This window comes from Stegodyphus dumicola, chromosome X2 (assembly GCF_044657685.1).
Source record: "Stegodyphus dumicola isolate Sdum_Otavi_A_Nest chromosome X2, ASM4465768v1".
NCBI lineage: Eukaryota > Metazoa > Arthropoda > Arachnida > Araneae > Eresidae > Stegodyphus > Stegodyphus dumicola.
Window position 1 is genome coordinate 35,547,519 of NC_140781.1, and position 26,553 is coordinate 35,574,071.

At 32.0% G+C, this 26,553-nt stretch overlaps 1 protein-coding gene across 2 annotated transcripts in view; it reads right to left on the bottom strand.

Annotated features, from left to right (window-relative positions):
• The window catches only part of GluClalpha (glycine receptor alpha 1), a 704,157-nt gene that overhangs the window by 663,337 nt on the left and 14,267 nt on the right, over positions 1-26,553 (bottom strand). For both annotated transcript variants that reach the window (XM_085809817.1, XM_085809816.1), the window contains exon 2: positions 13,209-13,256. The gene's annotated coding sequence lies outside the window, so the exon portion shown is untranslated. The remainder of the gene's footprint in view (positions 1-13,208; positions 13,257-26,553) is intronic.

The following is a 26,553-nucleotide window of genomic DNA, read 5'->3' on the forward strand; positions in this document are numbered from 1 at the left end:
TTTCTCAGGGTATGTTTTTCTCGTGCCATTTAACATTTACACAGTTGGGGATTAGATAGGATTAGCGACGTGCATCGGACAGAATTAATGAAGATGCTGAGTAATCATTTACCTAATGGACAAATCTTGCGCAAAGGCGTTTGACGCAAAAAATTTATAATTTGAGGCTTATTGATTATAAAAAGGTTTAAAATAATCGTTCTTGTTAATAATATATAAATGTAGATGTGTTTAGAAGAAACATATCGCATAAAACTAGATAATGATTGGACGGATAACAGATTGAAACTAACTGATGTCCGATGCTCTTTCCATTATATAACAAGAACAATTACATGAATACCTTACGAAAAAAGTCTTTCAACTGTCTTAAGACTGTGAAGGCAGTATGATTTAAACTAGAGTCTAAAACCCCAAATAAGTAAAGGAATAAAAAGAAAGAAAAAAGAAAACTTTTTTTTAATTCTCTAATTATTGCTTTTGTCATTATTTTGAATAAACAAAAAAAATACTTATTTGTGTTTAAATAAATAAATTATTAAATACGTAGATCTAAACCCAAATTCAAACAGAACTTTTAATAGATCGCATTTAATTCTAGCCGAATAATAAATTTTTTGCCATTATCTATACAGAATTTAGAAAACAAATTATAATATATTTTATGTCTGAATAATTACTAAGATGATTCAAAAATTATCTACAGTTATTATTTAACTATTTACTGCTGATTTCCTCTTCGGATAAATTTAAAAGAAATCAAACATAACTGTAAAATGCAAGTTCGATCTGTATTTATTTTGAATGGTGAATGCTCTTTTTACATCACGAATAAAGGAAAAAAAAAAGGTTGATATGTTTCGATTTAAGTAAACCTTAATTAAATTTGGATAGTTTTTCATTAAATAAGTTCGTTGCGGAACTTAAAATTTCTCAAAAGAGTCATTTTACGTTGCATTTTATTTTTCTTGACAACATTTGAACTGCTAAATTTCATTCTGAATAAATACTTTAACACTGCTTGCTGAAATTTCCTACTTATGCATAACATACAGAACAGTAATCCTCAATATTTCTTGACAGCATTTGAACTGCCGAATTTTTTCATTCTGAATAAATACTTTAAAACTGTTTGCTGAAATTTCCTGCTTATGCATGACATACAGAACAGTAATCCTCAAAATTTTAAACCGAACAATTCATCAATGTTGTTACTGTTGTTTGTCCATAGTACATGGAACAATGTTTGCCAGCCTTATCCAACATGAGGTTGGACTTCTGTTTTCCACCCCAATTTTGAAGGAGAGCACCCACCCCTATCCCCTTCCACCAATCCACACGAGAGGACTTTCGTCTTTCCGCATATTTAGAGTGCCACCATGCCGCACCGGCACTATATATTTTCAAACATCCATGTCTTCTCCAGGATTCGAACTCGGGCCCTTCGGTACTGTAGTAGACTCTCCTAACCACTACACCGTCTGGGCGACCAATTCATCAATAATATTGCAAACAATTAAAGATATTCTTCAAAACCTTCGTTGTTCTGCTTACTATCAGCACATCCAGCTATAATATTTTACTTTAGAATAGGCGCTTCAAGGTCTTTTACCTGGCCCACCAGCGGCCGAGAGATAAAACCCACTGAACACTGGTAGTGCGGTCCGGGGTTGGTGTTCCGTCGAGCGGGTTCGCTGCATGGGCGTTGTCGTGGTTTTCCCCATGTGTAACATGAATTCGAGCCAGTTTCCCTTAAAAAGATCTCTACTGGACATCACTCCTTTTCTATGTAGTGCCTAAGGGCGGAGCACGTAATTAGTAATAAAAAAGACATTTACCTCTCGGTTTGCTTCGTAATAATGACAACGATAGCTGCGGCATATGATTAACTATCCTAATTTTTTTCCCACTTCAATTCTGTTTACTGTGTTTAGCTTCGTAAAGATCGCATGGACAGACTCACATGCCTGGTTTGGACAACAACAATCTCATATAAGGTTGAGGATCCGCCCCCCAGCCCCCGATTGGTGAAGTCGCTGAACACTTGTAGATCAATCCGATGTTCGAATACCGGTAAACGGTTATGGTTGTTCTCGAGGTTTTCCTTATGTGTAACGTCTATAAGAGCCAGTTTCCCTTAGAAAGTCCTTCACGAAGGTATCTCTCCCCTTAATCAGACAGCTCATATTTTAATGTAATATATTATATTAGTTATGGGACATCTGGTTCGAGAAATAACCTGAGGAGTGCATTGTTGATTTTTTAACGCATCGGCTTAAAAAAAATCTAATGATTCTATCGTATTAATTATAAAACTAAATTTTGTTAAATTAAACTTTCATAGTTCATTTATTATATTCAGGCACATTTATATAAAATAAGTTCAACACAAAATTTAAAATGGTGTTTGGTGTATTTGATTATGGGAAAGCACACTAGGGCTATCTGCCTAAGGGAAGGAATGCCTTCGTGGAAGACTTTCTAAGGGAAACTGACTCGTATACACGTTACACATGGGGAAAACCACGAAAACACCCATGCAGCCAGCCCGTTCGCGGGATTCGAACGTCGGACCGAACTACCAGTGTTCAGCGACTTTACCGCTCGGCCGCTGGTGGGTCAAAAAAAAATTTAAATGAATATTGAATTTAAAAATAAAATTGAATTTAAATTTCCATTTCCTTAACCACATTCTAATTCTTGCTAACTAGGCTGAGCTTTATGATAGTGAACTAATTAAAAAAAATAATGTAACTTAGAATTTTGATAGAGTAAATAAATAAAAATGTAAGCAGAAAATAACATTATGTTTAATTAACAAAACACGCTCTTATAAAGACCTCGGAAACCATTCTAGACAATTTACTTTGACTCCGCTTCGAAATTTCAATTAATCGGGGCCCATTTTTGATAATCCAAAACTCATGAATATTCGAAAAAAAGTTCTTTTGGGAAATCATTTCATTAAGCATGTCAAAACATATTTTTATCTTCTGTTCCTTGATCTTGGAGAAAAGTCATAAATAAGCATTCATGCTTAAGAATAATGGTTATTTGAAATACGCGTTTATATTTGAAAGCTTCTCATTTTAGATATCTGATGTTTTGCAAAACCCCTTCTCTCATTTCACGTTTGTCAAAACGAAGTTTCTACCTGAGTGATCAATGCATTAGAACGTAACTCATTTCTGAACGACATTTCCTTCGAAATAAAAGAGTTTAAGGAAATTTACTTTAGAATAAATATGTTTCTTTCTTTTTGTTTCAGAAATTTCATGCTTTAGAATATGTTCCTTTTCAGTAAACATAAAAGACAATTTCCAAGCTACTTAGCAGAGAAAAACAAAGCATATGAAACTATTTGATTGGCTGTGAAGATAAATAAAAACGTTAATCTGACTCACTTTTATTCCTTTCTTCATGTACAGGTCTGAAATTTCATTTCTGCAATAATAAGTAATAAAATAAAACTGCGGATTAAGCACGCATGTTTCAACCCCTAAGCAGAAAAGTCAATAATAATGGAAAAAAAAGTATTTTGAAGAACGATTTTTTGTCCAAAAACAATTCAGAATGAGTAAAATTAGTTTTATTCTTAAGTAAAGTTAGTCATTTGCATTTCTTTGTAAAACAACGGATTTAAAACCAAAGGTAGTCATTTTCATTTTTTCATTTGGTTGTTAATTTATAAGGTTGAGAAGCACTTTTTTAGCTTTTAATCTCTTAGGTAGATTTGGACCAATATTTTCATTTCTAAACTGGAATATGTTTATCAAAATGTGCTACTTCCATTGTCGATAACTAGTTTAAATTTGAATGTCTTGAAATTTTATATAAATCATCTCCATTATGTCTACTGCGCCATTTATCTGAAAGAGATAAAACGTGTTTTAACGTTCTAATATATATATTATAAATACGCTCGAGAGATGCTAATTTTTTCTTATAAAAATTCAGCCAGCAAGAGTTTATTATAAAGTTCTTGAAGATTAATTATGTAATTAAAAATGTCATTTACTTCTTTTTAGTGCATATTTATGTGGTTTCAATGTAATAATTTAAATATTAGAAAACATTATAGGTTCTAATTCCTAAAAATAGAAATTTGAATATATCACAACATTTATGTAATACTTTATATTTTGAAAAACAAATTAATATAAAATACATAAAATTTCTATTTAATACTGTATAAAATTATAATTCTTAGTAATAACAATTAGATAATAATAAATAATTTTTCTTTAAACCCTGGAGAATTTTCCTCTCCTTTGTTATTCAAAATGCAGAAAAAGACCAAGAAACTTCCATTTCAAATTTTCACGAAAATAGCAATTTTGTTTCATATGAGATCTTAATTCATTTTACTATGCTCAACTGGAAAGGACATGAAGGCTTTCTGTCTTCTTAAGGTATAAGTAGTCCATTCACGTAAGTTCCTTAGAAAAGCGTATGTTACCTAAGATTTTTGAAAGCTTTCTGAATGCAACACTGAAGCAAAAAATGCGATTAGCCTTCGTTAATTAGTATCATAAATATACCAAAGTACTCCTTTAAAATGTGCATTTTGTTTAAATTGCTGCTATTGAAGAATTTGCATAATAAAAACTTAGTTTGGCCTATGTTAAAATGATATGGGCGTTTGAATTACACAGTTTAAACAGAAACTGAATACTTAATTATACCTTTTTAAAATGTGGTGTGCTTCTGATAAAGATTCTTAACTGTAAGGAATCGTAATTAAGAGTTCATTGAGAGCATATTCCAGCCACAGAATTTTAATTATCCTAATTCTTGGAAATGACTTAACACGTACTGTCCTTAAACTATTACCACAAAAGAAAAATATAGCTTCATGATGCAAAATCACGTTTTATAAAAATAAATCTTCCAAATTTTAAAACCTTTTTAAGCAACGAAATAGGAATTTGAGATTAAGACATCACAAGGACTTTCAAGAATCATCCACAAAACAAAAAGCTATAACTTTCAAAGCATTCTAAAAGTCTTCATTAAAGAAAAGAAATTATACGTATCCGCTATATGCATAAATGCTCAGACGGAAAAGTGGTTACTGATTCTGACTGCCGTACCGATGGGCCTGCGTTCGAATCCCGGAGAGTGCATGAATGTAAATTGTCTATCCTTCATAAGTGGCAACGGTGGCTCACCTATTAGGTGTCTCTGTAATAAAATGACCACCGCTTCTGGCCTTAGTAGTGGCCAACGCCTATAGTGGCTAGTGCTCGCCATTGGGAGAAAACTATAAACCTAAATCATGCACCTTTTATAATTAGTATTAAACATTTGGACTTGCGTTTCTGAGAAATCATAATTTAGATAGACAACAATCTCCTTAATGTATTGGCATTAATATTCAGTTTAAATATATGTTGTAAACATAATTTTAAGAAAATTAAAATTCGTTTTTATCCGTATTCAAATGAAGATGTCTTGAAACACGCCGCAATCTTTGGTTGTTATGGAAACGATGTATGATGCTGAATGGTACAGTCTATTTAAAACTACTTTTCTATATAAGAAACTATATCGTTAAGTCACAGTAAACTAAAACCATCTCGTAAGACTGCATTTTAAAAATTCTTTTCTACTTTGATGATAACCAACCAGCACGAAATATCTTTGGAGTGTGCTTTACGTAACTTTAATTATTCCTAATAAATCTTTCTGTGCTATTAATTATTTATAATAAATATCTGTGGATATTTGTCCTGAAACATAATATGGTACGTCTTTTAATACTAAAAGAAAATCCTGCTCTGCATTTGGAATTATCCCTCGTATGTAAAGGCCTTATCACTCTCTTTGATTTACTTGATTTAATTATCCTCAGAAGTGCCCTAATGTTATTTTAAAGTGCATTTTAAAGGTAAACTTATGTGTCTGAAAAGACGTCTCATTTAGGTTGCGCAAGTTAATCTGCTTGCGTACATGATTTTTGTGTCGCAATCAGTATTGTTTAAACATTGCTGCTGCTTGACTTTATTTTAATAGTTGCTTAATAGTAATGTAAGAGTTTTATTATTTGTTAAAACTATGCTTACCAAAACTTATTTCCATTTCAGAAAAACTTAAAAATCCCGTCAATACTTTATGAGTGCAAGAGTAGTTTAAGAATTCAGAACTTATATATAAGTAATACGGCTTACAAACAATAGCTTCAAGCTGAAATATGTGCTCGCACAAACATCTTTCTTCCTTGAAGTTTTAAGGCTTAGAAAAGACACAACAACCACATTTGTTCGGTAAATAAAGAAAATTTCTGCTGCGTTAATTTTGTCTTTCTTTCTCTGCTTGGCGGGTAGTCATTTATTTAACCAATCTGGGGTACGAAAAAAGTCAGGGTTCGTATGCTGCTGATATTTAATGACTTGGGGTTATTTTAACAGAGGCTTAGACTCTCTAAGGCAAAGGTACTGCATGTTTAATCACGATAACCGTGCAGTCATACAATATAAAAGAAACAGAAAGAGGTATGTTGCATTCTAAAATAATAAAATTGGATTGCGCAAAACAATTTGAAGTAAATTGCATTTGTACGAAGAAAAGAAAGAATAAATTTTAAATTATAATCATAACTAGTGACATTGTGTACGAAAGCACAAACAGATTTTATTCGAAAATAGATACATAAGTTTTAAACCCAGACAGAAAAATTTCAATAGATAAAAGAATAGCCAACTGAATAATATTTTGATATGCATATAAATTTTTAATCTCAATAACACCTTAATAAAATATTACATACAGAGTTTTAAATTATGTTATCATGTATAGGAAATACACAATTACACATGGAATATAGGAAGTATGTATATAGGAAATACATAATTATACATGGAATATAGGAAATATGTATATAGGAATTACATGTATTAGGTGTATTAAAAGAATTAGAAAAGTTTTGTTAAGTAAATGATCTCTAGATCCATGTATAGGGAATGTTTGCTAAAGTGATAAAAGGCTGTTAGAATATATTTTGAAACATAATTTATATTGATATTTACAATTCTAACAGAAATGAACAATAAAACTTTCACGTTCCTCTTTACAACTAACAATGGCATACCCAACTTTCGAGTAAAAAAAAATTATAATATTCATATAAGGTAAAAGAAGAATCTCCCTTCTTCAAAACATGCTACCCCTACAGTTTGGTTTATTCTTCATCAGAAGGGATATTTAACTCCATCTGTTAAGCAAATTAAAACAGAGAGGACAAAAATGGTGGAAGAAGGCTCTTAAACATCTTTCGATAATATCATACTTATATTAACTTTCACACTGCTTATTCATTTTTTTGGATTGTTAAATAAATGGTTTTAAATTTCTTTTTACTTTAAGACTAATGAGTAAATGCAAGTATAAAGAACTATTTACAACAATTATTTATAACAAAAATTATTACATTAATCAGTAGAAAGGACACTATTTTCTTGTCTTTTGAAATGCATTTATCATTTTAAAATGACTTGAGTCTCCAATGACACAGTTTTTTTTAACTCGCATTATTTTTAGTTTTACGTTTAACTTTTGTTGTTCACTATTCATTTATTCTTCTACTTTTTGTTTAAATTAACGAACTCTTTTTACATGTTTTCAGGTGTCCACTTGCATCTGAACTTGAACATAACTGAAATGAAGAGCAACGTTTACAGTTAACGAAACGTTTACTGTTTTCGTAAATGTTCAAAATATAAAATTTGCTGTAAAAATAACAAAATAGTTTCGAAAATGTAGTTTTAAAATAATATCTATATCAATACATAATCAAGGAACTGAATGTAAATGATGTTCTCGACTGCATTTCACAAGGTTACTCTTAAGAAATTTTTCAGTGCGCGGGCTATGTCGTATTAAAAGTTTTAATCCAATTATCGAGTTAAAAGCTACGCTATATTTTTTTTTTGTTGTTGTTGTTTCATTCAAGTCTTTTTCTTTTACACCGTAATCAATTTACTGTTTATAAGTAATAAAAACTTTCTTTGGAGCATGTAGTTGTCTAAACGTGATTGATGCATTCGACAGTGTTTTAAGTTTCGTTTTTCAGCTTAAGTTGTTCTTGAGTTTGTCTTATTTTTCAGGAAAAGTAAGTTTTCAAAGAGTTTATATTTAATCACACGGTACGTTAAAATTACTTTTCAAGAGTTGGTAATTTGATAAATTACCCTTCCGGAATGTATGATAGACTTGATTTAAAAAAATAGCACGATTTGCTTAGTTCTGAACTACCTAAATAGCATGTGGTTCATCGTCACATTCATTGCTATGTTTCATCAAAACCCGTACTAAAGTCGTATGGGATTCTTTATGTTATATGTAATTAAGATTTTCAGCTTGTATGGCAGATATATAGCTCATACCAATGTGAATGGAGCTTATAGGGCTCATAGAAGCTGTAAATGGAGCATGAGCTTCCTATTTTTATAGCTTCGTTTGGTCACTTCACAAGGCTTGCTTCTGGCACAAAGGTACACAGGAACAGGAACTTGGACATCAGTGACTCAGTTTGTGGATTACAATAGTAATTACAGATGTAAAGGTATAAGAAAAGAATTATAACATTAAAAATGGTAAATCTATATGTTAATCTACGAGTAGTTTGCCATTAAAGTAAAGGCATTGTTCAGGGTTTTTCGAAACAAGTTGGTATTACCTTCTCTTCTGCAGCAAACATACGTTGCTCCGGTATACCAAATTTCTTGTCTTGACAGCAAATCAGGTGAAATAAAATTAATTAATTGATTAAATTATTAATTAAACAGGCAGACAGTTAGTTCAGCAACAAACAAAAAGACAAATAGTTTGGTCGTTTATTTATTTATTTATTTCATTTATTGTTCCAGTCCTTTCACCCAACAGCTGACATTTTATTTGTTTAACACTTAGCTATTTATTCCATACATTTTGTTCTTTTTAAGTGATGAAATTTGGCATATCAGCGCAGACTATAGTTTTTCTCCAAACAACACAACTTTTCAGACATTTCCTCCAAAACCCACAGAATATTTCCTATTAATATTTAGAATAAAATAGAATATTGTCTGTTTATAAAGAAGAAAGATTTTTTAAACATTAACCTCACTGAACTATTCATATAAATACGATTTGACGTAACATCAATGACAAAAACTACGCATCGTTATTTTGTATTGTCTTCTATTAATATTTTTTCTCGTGTAATCTTTTCTTACATATCTTTCAGATTTTACATTCAACAACCCAGAAGTTTGGAAAAAGGATTCAGTAACGTACCTTCTGCTTAAAAAGGGGATTACAAATAAGTACAAAAATTACATTTTAAAGCAAGCATATAAGAGGCGAAAACTTTAAATATCATTCTTTTAGGCCTTTTGCAAACTGAAGAAATGTAAATTACTGTCGAACCCTTTTCACAGTGGGAAGCAGTTTAATTTTTCTGCACAAATACGTTCATTAGAGAAAACCTGAATGAAAATAAAAGAAATTTTTAAATATTTTTAATTAACTGATTAAAACAATTTTTTTTAATTCTGCAAGAGATCTCATGCAATATTTTATGATAGATAAAATTTTGTATAGTGCAAAAGATGGATTGAAACCCCGATTTTCCAACAGCATTAGCAAAATGCTTTGTTTTTGCTAAGCATTCTAAGTCATCAATTTAGGTATCCCATGCTTAGGGAACACATTACAAAAGATTTTTATTCTTTTCCAATTCAATACATTGTACAGAAGTTACAAAAAAAGAAATGCTAACAGCTTTAAATTCAAACTAGACATTCTTTCTTTAACACGAAAGCAAAGCTTTAATTAAAAAAATTAAAATATGTAACAGAACTATTTAACCGTAATTGAACTATTTTTATTTGAACGCCATCTAGTGGCGGAGAGGAACAATCTTCAGTCGACCTCCAGCTGCGATGATGTTAGCTTGCTATGTATTTAGATGTCATAGTAATTCGAATGTTTAATACGTTTTATTTTTATGTATATTTTTGTTTGTACCTGTTCCTGCGTGTATTATTTGATTATTATAAATGTAGCATAGTATTTTTATTTGATTGTTATTTTAATAAAGTTTTAATTTTTTTCTATGCGTATTGCCTTTCAATAATTCAATGCTTTTGCTAAAAACCAATTCTTTCCTTTTTGTTTTCTTTTGAGAATGGATGATGCATAGCTCTGGTAAGCACGTATTATTTTTTGACGGATAAAATATGCATGAGTTTTACAACTTTGGCTAGTAGTATCATAGTCTACCTACATAAATATAAGCAGCAGCCCAATGATGATTCATACTCTTAAAATTGCGAGATTATCTTAACAGTACATCCGTTTCAATTTCCCGAAAGTATTTTATTTAAAACTTTTCCTGTTACTTTTAACATATAAGGTTCGATGTTTTATTTCATGTTAAATTCCTCTTCCGTATTTGTAATAAGAAATTATTATTGTACTCCCGGAAACAGCAAATGAGTATTCTAATTAAATTAAGTACTTTCCAAGTTTTTTGTTTTCAAGTTACCATATTTCATTTGATGCTGATTGATCTTAGGTGTACGTGTAATACGACTACACCTGCCAAATTCATTTGATTCTGGTAAAGGATCCAAACTGAAATCGGTTAAAATAGTTGTATGCAGGGTGTATCAAAATGACAGAAAAGACTAAGACCATAAACTTATTGTTTCTAGTTTAAGAAATAAATCAAATATGATAGGCAGAAAGATAACTACAATTTTTCTCATGGAATACACTTCACTTAAAATACATAAAGTTTAAGGTTTTGCATCGGCCCTGTACAAAAACAGAACACTGTGCGAAAAGTGTTTTACTATAACCGAATCATTGAAACAAAAATTGATTCAGCTTCACAGAATCAAAATTACCCGAGAAATCATTACTTAAATATCAAGGAAGGGATATCCTATGCAAACATTTCTAAATAGATATACGATATACGTTTGTAGAGTCATTAGGATTTTTTTTTAGGTAGAAAAGATGAAAAATAGCAAACGCCTTCGCCGGGAATCTTATTATAAAATGACAACATTTCTATAAAAGAAATATATCTGCAAATGAAAGCCTACCTTGTATGTTTTGTTTCTGAAACTAAAAACTATTGATCTACTCCCAACCATATAGAAATACAGTAATACGATCGTTTCGAAACACTCAGCATATATGTATGTCTCTGTTATCAAATGCTGGTCATTTTTGTCGAAACATTTACGTCCAAACATTTATTCAGATGCTGCTCTGTGTATATGCATTTTGATTAATTTATATTTGCACGCAAAAGCTTCATTATCGTCTTCTAATTTCTTTTTTCTCTGTCAAATAAATTGATACTTGGAGATATTATATTTCTATTAAATATAAACTTATTCTTGACAAGCAGTTTTCTATTATGATTTTGTTTCTAATATTATAAACATATTTTAAAACATATTATTGGGATTATTGTACATCAGAGGCACTTTTGATACATACTTAGATTAAGGGGTATCAGAAACCCCTATACCGACAATGTTAAATTGGCCATTTTCGATGTACCTTTTACACACTTTATGTACATCTGCTGTAGATACAAGCTTGACATTTTTTCTGTAATTAAAGTATACCTATCTGATTATACTGAAATGAGCTTTTGAAACATTTTGAATTTTAGAGGAAATTACAGGATATTTTGTTAGGCATAGTAAAATTTAGCACTTTTCTCACACAAAAAAATTAATATTTTTTTCTGAGTTTATTATAAAATGCTCATTTCAGTAAATATTAGGGAGCCTAATAAATAAGCCATAAAAAGTTTAGATACCTGTGAGCAGTAGTTCCTGAGAAAAGGTACATTGAGTATGAAAAAATCACGTTTGGAGAAAAACGCGTTTTTATGTAAAATTCCTCATTGATTAAAGCAGTAGATGACAAATTAAAACTAGATTATTTTACAGTTCTAATTTTCATAGAGATTAAAGAATGGTATTTTTAGAAAGATAAAAGTGTAGTAATTTGAAAATGCTAAAATCCCAAATCACAATTTTTTGAAGATTTTGGGGTTCCAACTCCCCTTAACAAAGCAATAAAATCTTGCAGATTTCTTTGCTTCAGGTGAAGAGGGACTTGTAATCATTTTCTCTCTAAATCGAATGAGTTCTTGACTAAATCCATGCCAAACGCAAGGTTGTTGCTTTGCTAATTTTACGTTTCGCTTCTATTTGATACATGCAGATATAATTTAGAAGTAATAAAACATAAATCCTATTTTCCATTGAGTAAACATTCCTAAAATAGTTGCACTAAATAAAGAATGAAGTTTCATTCCTGGAAAACCTATATTTTATCGAAAAAATAAATGAATTAAATTTTTAGTAAAGCGATTATTAAGTTTAGCTTTTTCTTTTCTATCATAAAGTTAATGTGCATAGATTCTATTTTCAGAGAATTCTCTTTTATTTGAAGCAAACTCTTTAATCCTTTTTATTCCGGGAAGGAAATATTCTCCGAATCCTACTGACGTCACTTTTCCATTAAAATATATCTGATATTTTCATTTTCATTCGGTAATATACTGATATATACTAAGTAGCAATATTTAAGAAATTTACGAGAAGAAATTAATCTCTTTATACTGTAGGAAGCTTTCATATTGATCTTAACTGGGGAAATCAACAAAAATACTATTTCTATACTACTTTCGCATTGTTTCCAATTTAAAGGTTCAAATTGATTTTCTTTACTAGAAAATAAAGACGAAATAAAACCATTTAAAAAGTAATTCATATCGAGACTCCTTTGCAAGTTAATGCAAAGCATTTAAATAACGATAATCGTCACAAAATCATTCAGTAGAAACAAATGTATAAAACTGAAATTTTTAAATACGTTCATAAGTCTCGGAAAAAGCCTTAATAATTATATTTTCATAAAATATTCGACAGAATATTTTAGCATTACGCTCTTTTAAGTTAAAAACGAGGTAATTAATAATTAAAAATGGAGTGGTAAATTCTCATTTAAGTTATATTAAATTAGACATTGTAAATATAAAATAAAAAAGACGTTTGGAAGAAGTACATGATTTTGACAAGAGACTGAGGATCATCGTATTTACTCATTTTATTGAACTGAGTAATCATAATCCACTAAGTACGAATACATTCCATGCATCTAGAAAAGGATGTGTATAGTCATAGAGTACTCACCTGAGAGAACAGCAGATGATCTGGCCAGATTTCCGCAATGAATACCTCCTGAAATATACACTTAGTTAGCTCCAAGAAAGCATCTAATGTTAAAATACTATGTTTATCGAATTTAATAGACTGAATAGCAATGCACCGAATTAATGTTCTACAAAATTCGAAACATTCACGTAAAAATCAATCACTACAAAATCATCAGCTTAATATGCAACCTTTTAAGTTAAGGATAATTCTTTTAACCACAATACGTTAAATCCTGATTAGAAATAGCATTTCATTTAATAAATGAATAATATGGAATGAAAATAATTTCTTTCAAAACATCTTGGAAAACACAAATATTACGTTACTTAAGGTGAGTACTTTATTAAACCTTAAAAACAGTTAATAGTAAGAATATTTAGCTTATACAAAATTAATACAATTCTAAGCATAAATACTAAATTTCTTGTCTATACTACTCAGCAGTTTTCTACTTTAACTAATAACTGAAGCGTAGCGTTTTAACAAATTTCTGATTAGTAATTGATTAAATTAGAGCATTTTTGTTGAAAGATGCTTATTAATGGTATTTTAGAAACGTTTTTGATATTCGATTTCCTTCCAGGTTTTTACTTGCACAGACGAATTAAACATTTGGAGGTCCTTAAACGTTCGGGGGCCCACCAGCGGCCGAGCGGTAAAGTCGCTGAACACTGGTAGTTCGGTCCGAGGTTCGAATCCCGCGAACGGGCTGGCTGCATGGGCGTTTTCGTGGTTTTCCCCATGTGTAACGTGTATACGAGCCAGTTTCCCTTAGAAAGTCCTCCACGAAGGCATCCCTCCTCTTAGGCGAGATAGCCCTCGAGGCTTTGCCATAATTACACACACACACCTTAAACGTTCGTCTCAGGAACATTGCATTTTGCTTCGACAAGTTTCTGTTAGCAATGTACATGTATGTGATATTAATGAAACCTTTTGAATTAATAAAATGAGCAAGATAAATTCGCGTTTGGGGAAATTTTAGTGTTATGAGCTGATTCTCTTTTGAGAGTTATCGAAATCGTTTGGAAAAAATTTAAATTTTTATAAAGCCATTCCAACTTAAAGCCATTAATTTTGCGCATTTATTTTGTGGTAAATTAAGAGATGACAAAATCTACATTGGCTGTCTTTAGGTTAAAATACAACTACAAACAATTTACTAAGATTTCGAAAAATAATTGACTTGCTTCATAGTTTATTGGATGCAATATTTACATGCGATTGACATTTTATTTCATGTCGTTAGCAAAAGCACTGCCCCAAGGAACCGACGAGAGATTATCAGCAATGATAATAGAGCCTAGGAGTCTCTCAATATATTCTGCAGAATGTATATTATTTGGCAGTTACTATATGAGCTTAATACGACGATTTACGTGTAATGACTTTCTCCTGGCCATTCATTCTCTCAATACAACGAGATATAATTCTTTCGTCTAGCTATTGTTCTCAACTTCAATTTACGTATTTTGCATCACGCTGAATATGGGACAAAGTGCCAGTCTTTTGTTAGTAGACCTGAGGCTAGACTTTAGTAAACTTATCATCTGGAAGAAACCGATGTTAATTCACCAAAACGTTTTAACATTTTAATTTCCATTTTGTTACAGAAAGCAGTGATGGATAAAACTATTTTCAAACAGTCTCAAATTGATTGAATTTTTCATTTTTATCACACATTCCATTGACACCATTCATCAGAAAATGGAAACAAATGGCATAAATTGTTACTCAAACGTACTCTAACATTAAGAGGTTCTAAACATTCAAGCTGCATTTACTTTATATATTACTATTATAATATAAGTAATATAACACTGCTTTAAGCTAGATAATATATCTATTTAATCACTTTTAGCATTAATATTAACTTTAATGCTAGATAATAGATCTATTTTAATCACTAAAGCATTCAATGAAGGTAAATGAAATTTGCCTTTTTTCACGTGTAGGAAATTTAACTAAGGATATTCAAGGCTAAATACATTCTAAACAGGTTGAAAAGAAAACGATACGGATATATTTTATACGTTAACTTTCGTATCCTGATTTTGCCAGATTACCTGAAATTTTCGTAAAGTCGACATAGCTAAAAATCAGTACACTGCCTGTTTACAATATAGATTTAGAAAGTAAATTTCTTTCCTCGTTTTGCAATTTTCTTTTTTAACTCTCCTCAAAAAACCTTATATTCCTTCTCCTGCTCAGACCTTCTCGCGAGAAAAGAAATTTTTAACTCGAAACAATAGAATTCTTTTCCATTAAGTATAAATGAGTGACTATTATTTTAGTTGCTATGAATTTCAGGCTCTGAAGTTGATAAGGTTAACACCGTACAAGTTACTAACTGGCAAAGCTAGTAATTGTTATGACTTCAAAAATTGCAATGCAATGAAAATATTATAGAAATTTGGAGAAGATGGATATGCATCATAATTTTGCCAGTTTTGTGAGATTTTGAATTCTTAAGATCAACGCACATAATCAAGAACATAAAAATACAATTAAAATTAACTAAATATGACATACATTAGATTCTATTTACTGTTATCTTTTCAAAAATATCCCTTCAAGATTATTTTATTAGTCTACCACTTAAGAGAATATTTAAACCGTTGTTTACTTCAGTGTGTGATTTTAAAGCAAGTAGCTTCCACTTTTAAGCTTTAATTCGGGTTATTTCTGCTTTAATTGACTCATCGAGAAAAAAGTTGGGAAATTAATCTTCAAAAATATTTGAAGACTTCTCAGTACATTTCAATTGTCTGAAATTTCGATGTTGCTTCGAAGAAACTTTCTCAGTTTTTTTTTTTTTTTAATTTTATTTTAACGCACCCTTAGTCAAAATTTACAGTTAGAGGCATTTTCAAACTGATAATTGTATTATACATATGAAAGCCCACTTTGTCAGATTTAGTAGACAATTCATCAAATAGATATTTTGCTATCTTTTCTTAATGTTACTTACATATATTTTTACAATGATGGGTCTATTTTAACAGACAAACTGCAATTATTGCACTTATTATATTGTCGGCATTTAAATTTCAGCTTACAAGTTTCAAAATAATGTTTTTCTTACTTTAACCTTTTTATCACAGTCCCATTTAAAATCAAATTTTTACATAAACTTGACATATTCGAAAAGTTTGATTTTCAGTGAAAACTAGGAGGAAAAGAGCGAAACAATTTTGCTTACACCAACTTTTAAACTAAGAAAGAAAAAAAATACAGGATGTTTCAAAAATTCTAAAATATGTTTTGAAAGAAAGAATTTACTGATAGAAATACGCTCCTGTTTAAAAAATAAGCAACAAAGACAAAAACAAGGAATCAAACGAACACTATTTAATGGTTATATCTGAAATTGATCCAAGAGGTTGGTGTGGCATTATTAGACCACAGAGCAAACAATAAAACAAACGCAAACAAAAACACATATATTACGACCATCCCAAGCGAAAGACCAAATAGATTATTGGAAGAACGTACAATGGAAACATCACGCTAATAACGGGTATGATACCCTCTAGCTGAAATGCATGCTTGACGACGGTGAGGCAAGCTGGCCAACAGTGTCATTGATCGCTTGCTATAGCTGCAGCGCCTATTCCTGTAGTAATGCATATCGGAGCTCTTTGACGGTGGCTGGCGGCACACTACTACCTTCTATTCGTCATCCCAACATGTCCCACACATGGTCTATTGGACTGAGGTCCAGGGATCCAGCAGACCTCGGCAGATAGGGATTCCTTTCCCTCTCTAGATACCTCCGCACCACTCGAGTTCTATCCGCTCGGGCGTTATCGTCCATAAATATTGCGTCGGTACCATTGTAGACGCACAGGAGACATATAAGACGCACAAGAGAGTCTAGGATTTCCTTACGATATCGGATGGCTGTGATGAACCAGGAATGTCGCAAAGATCAGTGCGGTATTTTGTTGCTATCTCAGCCCATACAAGTAAGCGTTTTCCTCTGTAATGGTCTCTTTCGACAATGTTTGGAGCCAGAAAGCATTTCCCTGAATCTCCCTATACCATTGGCCTTCGGGAATCATCCTGGATATTAAATCGAGACTCATCTGTAAAGAGTACATGGATTCACTACACTGGTATCCAACTGTGATGTTTACGGGCCAAATTCAAACACACTTTGACGTTTGATGGTGATAAAGTAACACAAATTATAGCTCTTAGGGCATACAGTCCACCTTCATGCAGGCGACACAACGCATTTTGCGCGAAAATGGGCCGTCCTGCAGCAGAGAGTTGCAACGCTAGCTGTTGTGCTGTTAGTGATCTTTGGCGTCTTGCACATTGTAACAGAAGCAATCGTCTGCAATTGTGGTCCAGACTTCCAGATCCACGTTTTCTACAGCGATTTCGATCCTCTTGGTAACGATTCTACAGTGCGTTGATGACACTACGATGCACATTCAGCTATTTGACAACAGCGGATTGCCTTGCACCAGTTTGAATAATATCCTGACAGCCCTACAACGCATTTCATTGCGGATTTGGTGGCTTCGGCTCATACTCTCCGCTTTGGCTATCTCGGATTACATGGAACTAACTCTGCATGAGAGAAGACTCATAGGTCTGGCATGTCCCTATTTAAAGCGTTATGTGTGATTACGGGATTACGTTTTACGCTAATTTTGTTTGCGTATTTGCATTTGGCGATGCATCCTCTAACTCATATATAAATTTTATGTTTTAATTTCCCGTTTTACAGTTGTGCCTATTCTTTTAGAGTTTGTTGCTTATATTTTAGCACGAGTGTAAAATGTGAGAGGAATTTAATGCATATATCCCAGGTACATTTAGTACATCTCACTATACTCTCCTTCAAACACAAATATGCATGTCTCTTAGATTAACCTAGGAACCTTTTCCACCAGGGGAGGTGTAATTGTATTCATAACATTTAAAATGCGAAATTCCAGACAGCCATTGCTGCAATATCTAATAAAACAATCAAGGAAATCATTTAAAGTTTGGAGGTGTCAGGTACCAGGTTTTGTGAACTTAAAAACAAGCAAAATCCAATGATTTGAGAATGCACTATTAAGATAATTACGCTCAGTCTTACCAAAATACGGTGGCTCCTCGTCTTATTAAACCTAAAATTGTGTCGTGAATGTCATCTGAAATTACCTCTAAGAAACATATTTTTAACGTACCAAAATATCTGTTACATGTCGCTGTTGTCGTCTCCAAGAACATGAACGGATCAAAGTCTATTTAGTCAACCAAAATTAAGCTTTAAGAATAGGCGAAAGTCTCATATCTACAAAACTGCGTGACTCATTGCATCAATTTATATTCGTTAACCATTCCCTTATAAGGTATTTCTCCCACTTCCCTAGCGTCCTTCGTGGTGTACCGGTAGCACGCTGGGCCGGTATTCCAGAGGTCCGTGGTTCGATTCCCGGCGAAGGCGTTGTTAATTTTTCATCTCTCCGCCTACAAAAAAATAAATAAAACTAATGACTCTACACCCTAACTACGAAATGCAGCCTCATCAGTTTCTAACTTTAATACAACTGAAAGAAGAGAAACTACACAAATAATTTGCAGAGGCATTTACGCAAGTAGAGTTTATCCATATGGCTCGTAAATGTGCTCTTAAAGTTCTTCTCTCTGTAGAACCCAAATTTATCCAAGAAACAGGTAGTCGACCACTTCTGCACTGGTGAGATCATGGCACCCATTACCGTTCAGCATATGTCAAAGAAGGATAACATTTTACTGGAGACAGAGGGCTTCCTTTGGATGGAATAAGTTTATGTAGACGTCATTTACAATAGGCGTTTGGCTGCTGAAAGGCATGCAGATGAAATTTTTAGAATCTTGTTCATGTCTAATATAGCTGCGACCATCGATTTAGTACTTTACATGCATGATAACATCCGAACTCTTCAGTTGTGAACCAGATGCAAACAACAGAATGCATGGAGTGGTGCGGGAAAGTTCCCATATTTTGAATTTAATAGAAGATGCTTTGAGCCCATTACGAAAACACGTTGCTGCTAGATCACGACCTCTGTCGAGCACCTGCAATTGCAAAATGTCCTTGTTGGAGAACAGAGATGAATCTCTCAAAGTGTCATCGACTACATTATTAATTCTGCTTTTAATAGGCGTAAAGCCGCCTTGTATGGTCGAAATTGACCCTCGTCTTATTTGACAGCTGACAAATTTCTCAATTGACAAATTTCCCTGCAAGATATACATAGTATATTTTAGAGTGTGTAACACCAGAAGGGTTAAATATAAAATTATATTTATTTATGTTAAAACATGACTTTCAACCTTTCCTTTGAAAAGTTAATCTTATTTTGGAAAACCTCAATATCAGCAGTTTTTAAAATCATGTTTCAAAACGCTTGAAAGGTTTACTTCAGAAAGTTAACTGCTGTTTTGCATATACTCACCAATGAAATGTTTTCAAAAAACAAATATTTAAAATGTAGTTATACTCGAAAATACTCAAATATGATAAATTCAATTTCATCATTTTCCCACATAAATATTAAGCAATCATGGGAGATTGTTAAAATATTCAACTATATGTACATCAATCTGATTACAATTACATTATAAAATTATAATATAAGTAACGTTTTATCTTCAAACAAGCTTAAATAAATGTGTGTTTTCAGCTGCAGGAAACTTCTGAATACTTAATGATTAGAAACGGGTTACTCATACACTTCAGTATCATTATTGAGTTGTTCTAATGAAGTAATATACATCTAAACGTTTTTGAACTTAAAAAAAAGGAAACAATCTGTGAAATACCTAAGCGTTAAAACTGTAAAATGATGGAAATAAAATATTTAAATTAAATATTATTACATATCAGCGGGAAATGAAGTTAAATAAAAATATTTTCAGTCAACGATCTACAGATGTAAACATTGTTCATAGTTATATATTAGAAAAAAATATAATTTTCAATTTAGAAAAATTAATAAAAACGTGAGCTTTGTAACGGTACATAATAGAAATAATTCAATTATGTTTAAATACATTTTTATGCTAAAAATACCTATGCCTTTAAGAATTCCAGGAAATCACGAGAGCGATTAATAATGTTTTAAAATTTATTGAATGCATTATTAAGTCAATTCACAATCATCTTTCTTTAGGGCCTTGAACTACCAGCAAACGATCATTTGAAAATGACGTAAATCTGAAGATGAATCCACTGAAGAATAAATAAGCTAAAAAAAACGCAGTTATTAAATAAAATTCTCAGTTTCAGAAGGTATAACTTTAGAAAATGTTAAAAAGAATTTTTCTCGAAAACTTGTCATTTAAACCCTCTCAGAGTCTTTTCAATTTGTTCCGCTTCCATAATATGAGATAACTTCTCGAATGCTTCTATTTTTATATTTTTCTGTATCTTTTCAAATAATGCTCGGCAGGAGCTCAAATTTCATAAAGTGGATTTAAAATCTTTTGATAGCTTTCGTATTGAAATCAAATTATTTTCAGTATGGAAACTTTAGATATTGCAAGTTATTTGGAAAAATAAACATATTTGAGATTACGATAACTCTCTTCTAAAAGATATGAAGAAAATTTAAGTTTTTGAAATTATTATTAATAGGAGAAATGTTTCTCAATCTATTTAATGGAGTATGATTTCAGAAAGATTAATCGTATGCATTTCTCATATAAGCATACTTTCATCTGCTGGCTTTTATGTTTAAGGGCACTGGTATTTGAAGATTGTTTTCTGAGACCAACGATGCTAATGTTTTCCGTCCCTATCAATTAAACTACAAAGTATTGCAATGTTACACTGCTTTGTTTAAGCATTTGTTGTTAAGCATCAAATGTATTTGTTTTGTAAAGTTCCAATACATATTTCGTTTGGTTTGTATAGCCAAAAAACATTCATTTAAAACTGAGATTGAGCTAGGCAGATGCTTCTCGTGTACTTTTCTTAATTAAATAATCCAATGCCCATGATAATTTCATTAAAGTACATAAATATGTAAACAATACAGTTACATATTAGTAAAAAAGACAGATAATGCAGACAGGCGTGAAAATATAAATAAAACGACAAGCAAGAATTTTACTATAGATACTATTTTAATGAACACGGGCACTGCAGCCATTGTTTGAGGAGAAATCACATTTCTACTTTAATAGAGAAAACTGCGCAGAATACCAATAAATATGGCAAAATGTTTACTTCTCGGCATCTAATGCAAGATAACAATCATAGTTCTGTTAGAAATGAAATCACATTACTAGTAGAAAATTTTTTTGCAGAGAATTTACGAATTACAATTGGACACAAATTAAGAATGAATATACAACATTTATCTATGCCCATGCAATTTGATTTCTTATTAGAAAATATACCTGTCTCGAGGTGCGATTCAGCAATCACAGTGTCGTGCACTCTTATCGCCTAGAGATTTAGGAAGCCTGCTGCGGATTATTTCATTCCACCTTTAGAGCAGTGACTATGCTATATATGTTTTCTGGCAAAGAACTTCAAACTAAATTTAGTTTTCCCGTAATTTGTCAACTATTTGGGAATCATGCAACCAGTTTATTTAACAGATTTTCTTCCTCTTCAGGTTTACCGCTCTAGCATAAAAAGGTGTGAGATCTTGAAACTTGGCATTAACTTTGCGTAATGCTCTGAATCATTAAACATTATCCAGCAGCGCCACAGAACAAGCGAATATAACTTTCGATAGCTTCTTTATAATAGCGGTAGTCCGTCATGTTACCATTGCCGCCGTAGTTCAATACCTTCATCAGACACGTTCCTACCCACATCATTAGACAGTATCACCATAATTTCAGGAAAGTGCACAAAAAAGTATATCTTTTTTTCCTTGTACACTTTCCCCTGCCAATAGTAAACTTCTTTCTCGCCAGATGAACTGATGTCTGGAAACCGATTGCAAACTTAAGCACTTATCATCAAAAAGTAAGATATTGACCCATTGTAGAAACCTCCAGTTTCAATGAATATAATACCACTGTAATCACCTTCTACGGTGCTCTCTTATATCGTGATACACAAATGGTTGTTCTTCGAACATATAATTCTAAGTAGTATTTGAAACGGCATTTGATGGGGTAATATGAAATTCTTTCATGCCTTGTCGTCTAGCGTTGATTGTATTTAGCTATTGCTACTAAATAAAAATATTTTTGTATAGTCATAGAAACGAGACGACTACTGAAATGCATCTAGAACACCTCTGAATTGTTTGAAACGCAGCCTAAAGCTGGAAGGAAACTCTTCATGCGATTCCAAATTCAACTAAACTTCGTTGCTTCTGAGAACTTGGTTCAGAATTCCTATAATCATTCTTAATGTAAAGTCATCGAGATGATATACACCTTAAGGCTGCATTAATAATCATCTCAGAGAGAAGGAAACCCAAAAATTAGAGGAAAACCTCAAAATAACGAGTTATGTAAAGCTGTTTAAGAAAACTGAACAAAATCACATAAAAGTAACTGAAAACAAATCACGCTATATTTGAAATTAAATTAAACTATACATTAAACACAATTTAACTATTAAAAGCTTCTAAAATGTTGATATCAAAAGCAAAACTTTTATAAATAAACAAATATTAAAATACTTATTTTATTTTTAATTGGAAGATGGGTCAGGAGAAAAAATTTTCATTCACTTACGTCTTTTTTGGAACTTTGTTTAATAAAATTTACCTTTTTTTTAAAATTTTGATTATCTTCTTCTTTTCTCGATGCGTTTTTAGTTCGTTTTCCCTACGACAGTTAATAAGGGGGCTTTAAGACTCTGGAATTTGTTTTCAAATCTAAACATTTAAAGAATGTTTTTTAGTAAAATTTGTTTTTTTGTGTGTGTCTGTTATTAATATACCAGCCTACTGTCTTTAAAAGCCATATAACTCCTTGGTTGCACATGTGTAATTATTCGTTCATTTATACACATGCATATATGCGCACAGACATACGGAATGATTCAAAAATATCTAGGAATAATATATAGTATAGAAGAACGAAATAACCAGATTTTGTAATGAAAATTGTGCGCGAAAATTGGGTATTGATGTAGTGTAGAGCGAAACTGTTAAAAGCATTCTGCTGTTGTAAATTGTCATTCAGGTGCAAATTTCGAGCGGTATGATCGCTACACAAACGCTAAGCTCGCTGATATGCAATTTATCTATAGCATTACATCTAAACCGGAGCAGCTACTTGAAGGAAGTGCAGATAACAGTTTTCGAGCACATCCTTTGAGCAGCAGATCCGTCTCTGTCTACAGCCTCATATATAAGAGGCATATAGGCAAGGTCCGCATTCGAGCAGCTATGTACACCGCTCGAAAACCATACTACGCTAGCAGAATCCTTTACCTACGGCTCAATAGCCGGCCTATACCATCTTAATGCGCCATTTCGGCACACACATTTATTTATCACAATCGCTTACATTGGTCTCTACTCCTTGCTTTTACAGTTTTGCCAGATAATCATTTAATCATTAAAATGTGAACTTCATTCATCGAAAAGAGACGAAATATTAGCTATTTGGGGGGGGGGGGGTAGAGCATGCAAGAAATGATAATCGATCATCGCCTCACATTTCTACAGCAGAAGCAATTTTGAAATGCATATTTATAGTAGTTTGGATGCTAATCTTCAAGACTGCGATTATTTTTGACGAAATATAAACTGCGTAGGAGTACATGCCATTGAACCCAAATATAAACGTCAGATGAGGCGTTAATCAGCACTAATCGAGAGCAATTGTGAACCAATCAGTCTTCCAGAAGATCCAAAACGGTCACTACATGGGTCTGAGATATTACCGTGCAGAGACATCTTGGCCTTTATTTCCGAAGAATATGCTTCGTGACAGCACCCACGTTGACTGCTGGCAGGTATGAAGCTGAACAAAGAGTCTGAAGTATTCCCTAAGCTACAACATTTCTCGGGACTTTACGTAATAAAAATTTGTAAGATGTATCTGTTGTCTCATTAATATACACGGATTGTTTGCCGAAGAATCATCACTACTAGCGAATTACATTGAATTTTGCATACTGCGGCTGGCTTAATCTAGTCCTCGACACCACGCTGTAGTACTTGCAAGAAGCATACTCTAGACACTCAGTAGGTAATCATAACACCCGTAAGATGATTACACCTTCCTGATTATTTATTAGCGACTATTTGATGGTTTACTTGATAATCTGAAGCAGGTTTCGAATAATATAAAATCATCAACTACAAAGCCTCGGGATGGTTAAAATGCGGTCTCTCAGCTATCACGGTTCTGTAATATTCGTTTTTGATAATGCACAAGAAGACTATCTGGTTAAGGAGAGAGATGTCTTTGCGGTGGGCCTTCTAGGAAAACTGGCTCGTATCCACGTGACACATGAAACAGCCATAAAAATGCCCATGAAGCTGGGTTTTGATATCAGCGTTCAGCGATTTCGGCAGCTGGTGAGTTTCTCTGATGGATATCAGAGGAAGAAGTTATCCGTTATAGGCTGCATATGACTAGTGTGCTATTTTGAATAATTTTTGCAAAATCTTGTAAACATTCGTGCTTGTTGAAAACGTTTTGTTTCAAGCTTTTATTACTCTGAAGATGATCGAAAAGTCACTTTCTTAAAAAACAAACAGATTTACTCAACATTTTCCAAACGGTTTGCAAAATTTATATACCAATCGTGTATCATACTTGGTTAAAGTAAAATGCTATGAAGTATCAGGAATTTGCTTTTACTCCCTATATAAAACCTAAAATACTCTTATTCGGTTGTGATAAAATTTGTTTCTTTATCTCTTATTTGTGTCTTATTTATTTGTGATAAAGTTTATTTATCAGTTTGAATAAACCATTAAGTTTCTTGATGCCTTGGTGATAATAATAATTTTTCTACACTTTTCTGTACTCTAATTAAGTTCAAAGAAAACTTTAAGATTAACTAATATATAAAATGTTCTTTTATATTACATATTATATATTAATATTTTTCTGCTGTACTGTCCTAGATTTACTTGAACAATGGTTCATATATTGTTATGAAAGTCGTTATCTCGTCACCCGGGGCACTTGAAGTAAATGAAGGAAAAGGCAGGCAACATCGAATACCCCGAACTAGCAATGAGAAGTGCTCTAAGAACCTCCGCCGCCATCAAGTGTTGTTTATGTTCAATATCTTCACATATTACGAAGACTGCGATAACTCTGCCTATATTGGTTGTTTTTCTAAATTACCGCATCAGTGAACAAAACAAAAATGATAAGGACCAGTAGGCGTATGAAACTATATCAAATATAGATATAAACTATATCAAATATCAAATACTGGTTTCTTTAAATAAGACACCCTGACTGAGGTAAAAAAAACTGAGGCTATCAAAACTTATTTTAAAGGCGTTATAAGTGATAAAGAATGTTAAACACGTTAAGACAGGCATTCAAATCTACGTTTATACCTTCCGTTGAAAATAAACTCCTCCGTGAATACAACAAAGGCCAACAACATAAAATTGTACTGAGAAATTTTCATTATTACTAGAGATAAATATATGTTGCATTAAAGTTTATTGAGTACTGATCTTAAACTGAAAGCTTTGATGAATTTTACATTATTTTACATTTTTATTAAAAACACTCAAATGAAATGAGAAAACCTAAAAGAAGATAGCAGGCACGTATTTTTCAGCGCCATTTAAAAGAACTGTCAGATATTGCATTCTGTTAAAGATTTAGTTTAGGTATGTGTTAATTTCCTAATCCCAACTTCTGAATTTCTGATTCTCAATGCAACATCTGCAGACTTGAATTTTTATTGAATCAATAAAACTCCAAATTTACTTCACAAGCTAGGGGGATTAGGTTCTTAATTATTACACCAATTTAAAGAAATTTGCATTATTTTTGTCCCAATTGACACATGATAGTTTACACTTCAGTAAAATTCCAAATCTACTTCACAAGCTAGGGGGATTAGGTTCTTAATTATTACATATTAAATTACTAGGATATAAAATTAAATAAAGATTTGGAGAAGAAATATTAGTAAAGTTTACTCTTAACAGAAGGTAAGAAGTTTGCATTATTTTTGCCCCAATTAACACATGGTAATTTACATTTTATGTATTTAAATTTACCATAAATTATTAATACAAATTATTTCAATTCGTCCAGTATTGTCGCATTCACTATACTCTACGAAGTGAAAGAATTCAGTTAAATTTGTGTTTGGAGTCACTAAATGTTTTAGTGATTTTGACCATATTTTTTATATTTTTAAGAATTC